This window comes from Chanos chanos, chromosome 10 (genome assembly GCF_902362185.1).
Source record: "Chanos chanos chromosome 10, fChaCha1.1, whole genome shotgun sequence".
Taxonomy (NCBI): domain Eukaryota; kingdom Metazoa; phylum Chordata; class Actinopteri; order Gonorynchiformes; family Chanidae; genus Chanos; species Chanos chanos.
In genome coordinates this window covers 1344142-1354357 of record NC_044504.1, presented here as the reverse complement: position 1 = coordinate 1354357, position 10216 = coordinate 1344142, and positions in this window count along the sequence as shown.

The window sequence follows — 10216 nt, the reverse complement described above, 5'->3', positions numbered from 1 at the left end:
AAAAATATTCACTTCTGTTCAGTATGTATCCTACAATATTTCAGTATTGTGTTTCAAGGGTTACAAACAAGTCCAGGAAAAGAATATTTCTGCATTTGAAGAATTGCTTTGAGAACTGGATCTGCTCTTTGAAGAAGAGAGATTTTCATGTCAGTGTTGACCTGTCGGAGGATTTCACCGTCAACCCGCTATGTTTCATAACTATTCACACCCACACATGCAGGCAAATGAATACATTAATGATCGGGTCAGCCCGCGGATGGCACACATCGTATTCAAGTGTTTGATAAATGAACACAAGTGAGAGCCAGGCAGAAAATGCAAGGCTCACATGCCAATTAGCTTTAGCAGACCTGGTTAATAAGGAGATCTTCTCGTTAGAGATCAGCACGCAGCGTGAGCGGCGTTTGTCAGGAAGGTCCTGCTTTAGCATCCTCGGAGACAGGGCTGTGTCTGACATATGCAAAACCACGGTCTCTGTTCCCATAACAACCTTTTGTTAAAGAGCGAGCAGAGTGAGTAAATTCTGCCCTCTCTACTCTACGCCAGACACGCGTACGATGGAGGAGGTGTTTAGCACTCCCCAACCCTTCACCTCTCTCAACACACACACACACACACATTAACACACACATATATACATACAGACACACACACACACGCACACACACATACATACATACATTAACACACACATATATACATACAGACACACACACGCACACGCACGCACACACACACATACATTCATACATACATATACATACACACACGCACACACACATACATACATACATATACATACACACACGCACGCACACATACATACATACATATACATACACACACACACATAAACACACACGCACACACACACACACACACATACATTAACACACACATATATACATACAGACACACACACGCACACGCACATACATACATACATTAACACACACATACATACATAGACACGCACACACACACACACATACATACATACATACATATACATACACACACGCACGCACACATACATACATACATATACATACACACACACACACACAAACATAAACACACGCGCACGCACACACACACACACACGCACATTTGGGTCACTGAAGGTCCAGCAGTAGTAAATGAGCAGAAGTGAGTTTGTGTTTGATCCATAACACAGCCAGATTTGTGTTTCTTTTTTGCTCTTTTTGGCCGAGAGCGACTAGAGAGGTCTAACCGCGGGTATATTCTTTGAAATGATAATGCGGATTTCCATATTGATGTTTTCCATATTGGCTGATCCAGCTGGCCAGAGGACGTGGGCATAGCATGCTGCACTGAGCTTTTACACTGGGGAAAGGAGGTATGTCTGAGAAAGATGGTATGCTAGTGTGTGATTGGCCCAGTGTTATATTATCTTTTGTTGTTGTTGTTGTTGTTGTCCTTTAATGTGATGACAGAGACTTGCTGTGGGTTGCCAGATCTCAGTTTAATCAACACTTTGTGTCTTCAGTTGGGAGGCCATGTCCTGCTCAAATCCCCTCTTCAAGCAAAATTGATCACTTTACTCCAAGTTCCACACCCTCCTGCAATGTGGGCTTTACCACCGCAAAATGTAACTTTAAATACCACATTTCTTCAAACACACACACACACACACACACACACACGCACGCACGCACACACGCATGCACGCGCACATACACGCACACACACACGCGCACATACACGCACACACACACACGCGCACGCACGCATGCACACGCACGCATGCACACACACACACACAGACACACACACACGCAAACTGGAGTAAGAAGACTGGGAAACCTTTCCTCTGGTTCTGTGGGGCGTGGCAGTGAGGGGTGAGCATGGAGAAATGTGTGTGTGTGTGTGTGTGTGTTGGTCCTGTGATTGAGAGCAGGTGCCGGAGGAAGAGGTGGGCATTGGTTCACGCCTGGTCACTGTGCTCCGGCCTCACCACCACAGAGACAGCATCTGCTGGAGAGAACCAAGACCCTATTTCATCATAATGTTGGGGGGATAATTAGCATAATATCCCTTTCTGTAAGGTGAAAACAGAATAATAATTGGCTTGCCCTTTTCTCTCAGCGTGTTGTAAAACAGCCAGGCATTAATTTGAGGATAACTGTGCAATTATTTCTAAATGCTACAGATCTGAGACTACAGAGGAAAGAAGGGACGCCGGCGAGGTCAGGAAGGAAGAAGAAGGAGAAAAAAAGAAAAACCAAAAAGAACTAAAACAAAAATGTGAGGAGAAGTTTGTTCTTCGAGCTCATGGTCGTACTAGCCGTGCGCGTGTGACTGCCTGGTAGTGAGATTAGCATGCTGCTAACAGGTCAGAGACTGAGAGGCTAATGTGATGTTTTATTCTGACACTACAAACACTGGATTGCTCTTCATCAGGACACTGGTGTAATGATGGGCTGATTCAGACATCCGTGAGGACATGAATAAGGGTGATAATGGTGTGAGGTCATAAGGGTGTTTTGTACTGAGTATTGACATCTCATTCTTCCTGCTTGTGTTACCACTGTTTTAGGGGTCAGACTATGTGATTAAAACTGTGTTAATGATGACGGTGAACCCTGCACCGTGATCAATGAACAGCAAAAGTCTACCCTTCTCCTGATGCAGTAAGTCAACACAAACACACACACACGCACACACACACACCTGCTCCTCACTGCTAATGAGTATGATTGTAAAATAAATACCAACAGTGCTTCTGTTCTAGAATGTTAAAGTGTTGTTTGCAGAATTCCGGCGCCCTTTAGAGATTCCAGAGACTTCTAAGAGGTTCTTCGGTGGAACGGAACACCTGCACACCAGTGCTGATTACAAACCTGTCCATTATACCCACAGATGTAGTCGTCTTAAAAAAACATTGTAAAATTACCACGAGACATTAGCTGGAAGACAGAGAAACGAGACAAGCATTCATTCAGCTTGCCAAAGTTCGTCCATTTTATGCCGTCTCAGACCTCTGTCTGCTTTGTGTTCCAGAGATCTGGGGAAATGGAGCGTCTGAAATACATTTTAGTGATTGACAAATAAGATCATTTTGAACGTGTTCTAGCCTGGGTTGGCGAGGGGAAAGGCTGTAGCACAGTTAGGTCTTGCCTGTTCTGTCACACGATGCACTAGGCTCTGTCGTTCATCATATTGTCCACTTTTCACAGTCCTCTTTACTCAGCCACAGAGACAATGCCTCTTCACCACACACACACACACTCACACACCTTCACACTCACACACACACATTCACACACACACGCACACACACATACACACATATACTCACACTCACATTCACACACACTCTGGAATCTGTGCTTAATGGAGAGGAAGAGGAAACGAGAGGCGAAAACGCAGACCATTGTGCAGTTCCTCTGTTTCCTGGAGCACCCTGAGATTGTCTGTCATTGCAGAGGAAACCCGTCCGTATTTTTAAATATGCTTCCTGCTCCCGTTTGTGACAGAGGAGGCGACTGGGCTCTTCCCAGGGACCCATATCCTTTCCCAGCCTCTCCTCTGTGCCATGCAATCGATGGCTGCCTTTGAGCGCCGATGAAGATGATCTGAGGAAGGCCTTTGTAGTACACGTGTAGAGGCGTGAGGCAGCTTAGCGGGAGGGTTTGGGGCGGGTTGTGTCGGCGTTGGGGGTTTGAGACTCTTTGTCAGTGGATTTCTGGGTAATCCAGCACTGATCTGTGTGTTTGATCCACTCCCTGTTTCACTGACGCTCTGATCAGTAGCTGTCTGTGTAAATTGAAGCAGATATTGTCTGGCTGATCCCTCTCCCCAGGCTAACTAAACCATCTCTCTCTCTCTCTCTCTCTCTCTGTCTCAGCATGGAAGGAGAGATATTATACAGTACTTAGAGACAGTCCATGGCATGAGTGCCTGACTGCTGAGCTCCAGTAGTGACATGGTCTTGGAGGAACTTAATGATTAGTCTGTTTTTACTCTATGGTACCTCTTGCCATGGTTCTCCAACGAAGCACAAAGTTTCTTTGAACTTTTCATATTTTCTCTAAATTCAACTGCAGGGCTGCAAAAATGTCAATGGTAAGGATGAAAAAATCAAAAATGAATGACATCAGTAATCTGCTCTTTTTGTTTTTGGTGATCAAATACAATACCACTTAACACATTCCACTTAACAACACCACTTAACACATTCCAAAACATTTTTTTTTCCGACATTTCTCTCATGACCCCTAGTCAAACAACATTCACAGCAAACGCACAGAGAAAAACACTCAAGTGGAACACATCTTATGAGAATGAATAGACATATTTAACAAAACCAGCCCTTTCTATTGGGGGAATAAGAAGCCCAAGAAGCCTCTTGTAGACCAACAAAGCAACATTAAAATACAGTTTGAGGATTACAAGCTGATTCGTTATTTCTCAGAGTCAGGTAGATCTGCCTCACACAGACCTGGCCGTGTCTGAGTCCGTGTGCCTGAGGATTTGTATCTGAGAAAGAGAGAGACAGAGAAACTCCTGGGCTGATTAAAATGACACATACTGCAATCATCTTCAGATTCGAACAATAAAACCCTCATCGGCATGCCAGGCTGATAAACAGGATGTGGAACTGCTGTAAATTCCACTGCCTGAGTCACTGAATTCATTCTTGCTCGGGGTCAAATGTCAAACATTGATTTCAACAGTGGTCACAATGTGAGTGACACAGTCTGAACCCTCCAGGAAGAGCTCTCTTGGCCTCTCGCCCTCTTTGCGTAAAATTGGACATAATCATTAAGCTCTTAAGCTTTACGAGTTCTTAGCTTTGTCTCAGATTAAACGAGAAAAGTCTCTCTTGTAAAATTCCACAGAGCTGGGCTGCTCCATGCCAGGTTCCGCCGGCAGGCATCTGCTTGTGCGGCTCTGAAGATGTATGGAAGCTTGTCTGTGTTGGTCAAGGTTAGATATTTATGCTGTTTAATGACCCTCTCTCTCTCTCTCTCTCTCTCTCCTAACCCAGCATTCTCAGAGTAATGCACTGCTGAGTGCTTCAGGGCACTTCTGACAGCTGGAGTTAGACACACAAACTTACGAGTCTATGGGGAATGCTGTTAAAACTCTCTTCTGTACATACACAAACAGTAAAGTTTTATTCTCTGTAGCCCGAACTATTCGATAAGATCCCATGTTTTTGGGGAGGGTTTTTTTTTTGTGTTTTTTTTCTTCTGTATAGAGGAACATGGATCTTGTTTAAAGTATGCCAGTGGCCCAGTTATAACTTAAATGACTATTTTAGTTAACCTCTCTGTTCAAGTTGAACGTATGGTTATGGCAGCAACAGGGCAGTGCATAATGTTCTCAGCATTAGTATCAGTCACACGCTTTTTCTCTGCTATAAATACTCCTGACAACAGAGCTCTCTAGGAAGGAGTTGCTGTGTGTGAGCACGCTCAGGGCTGGAAGGTGAAGCACTCTGATAGACTGGCTCGTGAAATATTTGCTGACTTCTTTCACCTGGGGGAATGCTATTCTGATGGAGGCACTCAAATGTGCCCCTATTAGTCTCCAAGGATTTTCCCTAGCCCACTTTTCATCCGATCCGTGCCAATTAAGCTTCCGAATTATGTATAATAGTGGGAGTGACTCGCATTTCTGAGAGCAGCAACACATAGGGCAGCATGACAGAGGGATACTGTTGAATAATTAGAGTGAATTTTCAGAGCCCTGCAAACTCAATCATACTCTACCACAGGCTAACTATTTTTAACCTAATCTCTCTCTCTCTCTCTCTCTCTCTCTCTCTCCGTGTCTCTCTCTCTTATGTACTGTGCTGTGGTTTTATACGGATTATTTGAGGCCTCTCTACTCTCTAACGTGCAACCAGCGTCTCTTTGGGATCTGTAGGCCTTCTGAGGAGAACACAGATGTGAAAAAACTTAAAGGTGCTCTGCATTATGTAGGAATCATACAACACAACAATGTTTTAGATCACATCATTTTACAGGATGTATTATTATTATTATTATTATTATTATTATTATTATTATTATTGTTATTATTATGCATGTTATTGTTGTTGTTGTTGTTGTTGTCATTGTTGTTATCATTGTTGTTTTTGTTGATGATGATGATGATGAAAATGATGATGATGATGATGATGATGATGATGATGATGATGATGATTTTGTTGTTGCTGATGTTGTTGTTGTTTTGTTGTTGTTTCATTATTTGTTCTGTTTTTGTGTTCCCATTCAGCGCTAGGTAAGGTGTTGGTCTCATAGCCTCTCTGAGTCTGAGTTCCTGTGAGTTGGTCAGGGCAGGCCTATGAGAGGAAAATAATCATAACATATGCACACACAAAACTGCTGCAGTGGGCACGGCACTTAACAGGAGCCAAAAACAATTAATTGGTGTTGCAGAATTCTAGCAGATTGGACCATCTGTGGCTAAAATAAATACAGCTTAGGTGGAGGCTCACAGGAGAGGGGTTCTGGTTCGTCTGAGAAGTCCCATGGACTCATCCGCTCCTAATCGAGTGTCTCTCTCTCTCTCTCTCTCTCTCTCTCTCTCACTCTCATCTGCGCGGTGCCTGCCCGCCGTCATCAGCACTTTAATAATTCACGCAGCGCTGATGCCTGCTGTTTATTTTTAGTGATGAGCAGATTGATGAGGCGTTTGTATCACTCTTAACCACCAACTAATGAACTAATTAGGACATCCAAATGAATGCTCACTCTGAATAATGCTGTGTGGCTGAGACAGAGCAAACACGGCTGTGGAATGAGCTGCTCTCACTGTTTACCCCGGAGTACTCCAGCCTCCCCACAAAACCTGCTCCTGCTCCCACACTCCTCAGCACCTCCTGCAGCTCCCATACACTCTCTCTGATCACATTCGTTATTAAAGAGATCAAAAGAATGTCATTTTTCATTCTGAACTGATAGAGGGTGTTTTTTTCCCCCCTTCTTCTAGGAAACGAATGGTCTTCTTCTCAAGTCTAAGTCTAAATCTTATTAGATTTCAGATGTCACCTTCATGTCTAATATTACAAACTGTCAGATGAATCACTCAGCTGATTAATGTGTGTCTGAGTTATGACACAATGAAGGCAGAAGCCACGTAGACTCTCTCATGGCTCCATACAAGCTAATATACTCTCTGACACACCGCCAGCTGAGAGAGAGACACACAGAGAGAGAGAGAGAGAGACACAGAGAGAGAGAGAGAGAGAGAGAGAGAGACAGAGAGAGAGAGACAGAGACAGAGACAGAGACAGAGAGTAATGATGAGGGGACTGTGGGTAAACATGGTTGGACTAATGCACAGTGCATTTCTCAATAAGCTGCTTTCTTCCACCGTGACCCTGCCACCCAGCCCACACATCCCCGCCCACCACTACCCAATCCCCATGAGATGTCCCATCACCGGGCGCTGTCGTCCACTCTGGCCTCATGCACCTTGGGTTAAAGGTGTCTCGTCCTTGATTGCTGAGATTTCATTGGCCTTCGTGTTGTAATTACTCTTTTATCATTGACCCCACATCTCTCCCCCCTTCCTTCCTTTAAGTGCGACTGCTTACCGGCGCTTTGTTTTGCTAACCCCCGCGCTCTGACTGCCTGTAGAGTCCACGCTAAATGGATGTCAGCACACTTTGCATCCTAATCGCGCGCGAACCCGTTACTGTCAGTCATTTTTTCTCATGCTCCGCAGGATCATCAGCCCGTGGAGAAGTCGTGTAATGCCTGACCACTGCTGGGCCTGTTGATTATGATGGAAATAATACCTTTTTTTCCCTTTGCTCTTCAATATCTGCATGTGTTCAGTGCGCTGACGCCCACATTACCCAGACTAATCTCGGCGAGAGGGGCCTTAAAGCTTAATAATCCCTTTAATGAATGAATAAGCTCGATATTGAACTCAAAAGTATAATCACGGAAGGATTACCAAGGAAATTAATACAGTCGTAGCAATTAGTTCGATAATTAAAGTTTAAGTGTCGGACTGAGCTCTGAGAGCCGTGTCATAATATTCATAGAGTTGTTATGGGGTTGCGGTGATTGTTCGATCGCGTTTTAACAGCGCCAAGCCGCGGCGTGCGCACCTGAGGTAGCTGCGAAACACGGTGTCCCAGCAGAGAGAGCGGCAACAGCTGGCGCTGCCTGAGCCGGGTGTAAAGCGCAATATGATCGCTCCATCAGCAAGCCCCCGCAAAACAGCCGCATCTGCATTCATCAAACACTCTTATCAATAAACAGGCCGCCAACAATTAGTGATCTCTGAGGAGGAATAAAGTAGCGAAGCAGGGAAAAATGTCAGCCGCACGCTTTAATCACTGACGCCGTTAATCAATAAAATGCCTTCATATCTTTTAATTAAACTTTTATTTGTGGAAAATGTTTGGACGATCTGTTTGACTCTCATTTTCCATTAATGGAAGCTGTTGGGGTCGGGAAACAGAGGTGGCAGGCGCTGATAGCCCGTCACGGCATGGCCCTTCATGTTTGTAATTGCATTTTGTCACCTACAGAGGGTGTTGAGAATCCTTGTTAAAAAGCAAGGGAAATCTCACCCGTGACAATTATTGTACAGCAAATTACCTGGAAGCCAATATATAAGCTGTCAGGAGAGGTTAGTGAGAAGGAGCTTAAGGAAATGGACCATTCAGCCATTCATCATGGCCAAAGTCGCTGGTTCCAAATTGAAAGAGCGTCATTCTCTCAGCAGAAATTAGAGGATGTTAGCTGTGTACTCATTAGCGCTGATGTTGAGACAGGGGATAAAACTACGCTTCTACTTCCCTGCCCTGTACACCCATCCGTCAGCGCAAAAATACGCCTTCTGTAGTGTGTTGTGTGTAAATGTAATATGTATTTGCGACATCCGTGAAAACTGCCAGGGGAAGGTTTTCAGGTACTTCTTGAATGTATGTTCAGCCATACAACCTGAAAACAGCTTTATAGTCAAACCACTGTACATCACCATCTGTTTTTCTCTGTGTTTATAGTGCTCTCTCTCTCTCTCTCTCTCTCTCTCTCTCCCTCTCTCTCACACACACACACACACACTTATACTCTGTAATACAGGCCTTTAATGCCAATACACAGGTTTCACTGTATAAATTCTCATTTTGGGTTGGACTGGTGGGGGTGATAACATTTGGCAACGTGCACTCATCTGAGCAAAATGATTTTCTTTTTCAAATGCAGCAGTTCCATCTCCTAAATTATGTTTACATCCAACAGGAAATACAATTACTGGAGCACGTTTTTGGGTTTTGTTTTTGTTTTTTCAAATATGGAGTCAGTGAAGGGTTAAAGTTACAGAGCCATAAAACAATAAGAAATAAAAATGACACAAATACACTGGTCCAATCACAGCGGCTCAATATCCCCCACATCCTCAGCAGGATTTAATAGGTCATGCTTCACATGTGTTTCACATTGGCAACATTTGGCCAAAGCCACAGTAAATATCTTACAGCAGACATCATGACGCACCCCCCCTGAAAGAGAAATGGAGAAGCCTTCATTCATCGCTTAAAAAGTTCCCTGTTCTCATCTAAAGAAGACTTTTTTTTTCTTTTATTCTGAAATCTTTCTGATGATGACTTGCGAGTGTGTCTGAATATGATGACAGACTGGACTGGGCTGAATTGTGTATGTAATATATTCATAAAGATTTTTGCAGTCAAACTTTTCCCATCAATATTTTGAGTCAAAAACCCTTAGTTTAAGTCTTTAAATGTTATAGAACATTCAATACTGAACTGTTCAGTTCTAGAACATGCTACAGTGTAATGTTCAGTTATAGAACATAATACAGTATAGTGCTCTGTTATTAACCATGTTACAATGTAATGTTCAGTTATAGAGCATTTTATACTGAACTGTTCAATTCCAGAACATGCTACAGTGTAATGTTCAGTTCTAGAACACGTTACAGTATAATGCTCTGTTATTGATCATGTTACAATGTAATGTTCAGTTATAGTATATGTTACAGCATAATGTTCGTTTATAGAACATTACAGAGTGTAATATTCCGTCATGCTGAAAGCTGCTATACAGCTTGCCGACTCAGTGACGAATGTAGAGGTGGGTAATCATCACGTCTCTTTCAAGGCCTCAAATTTTATAATCACTCCGCCATGACCGTTGTTAGTTCAGAGCAGCGTCCCGTATTGCCTGGTTTGCAGTATTCTGTTTTTATTATTGTTTTT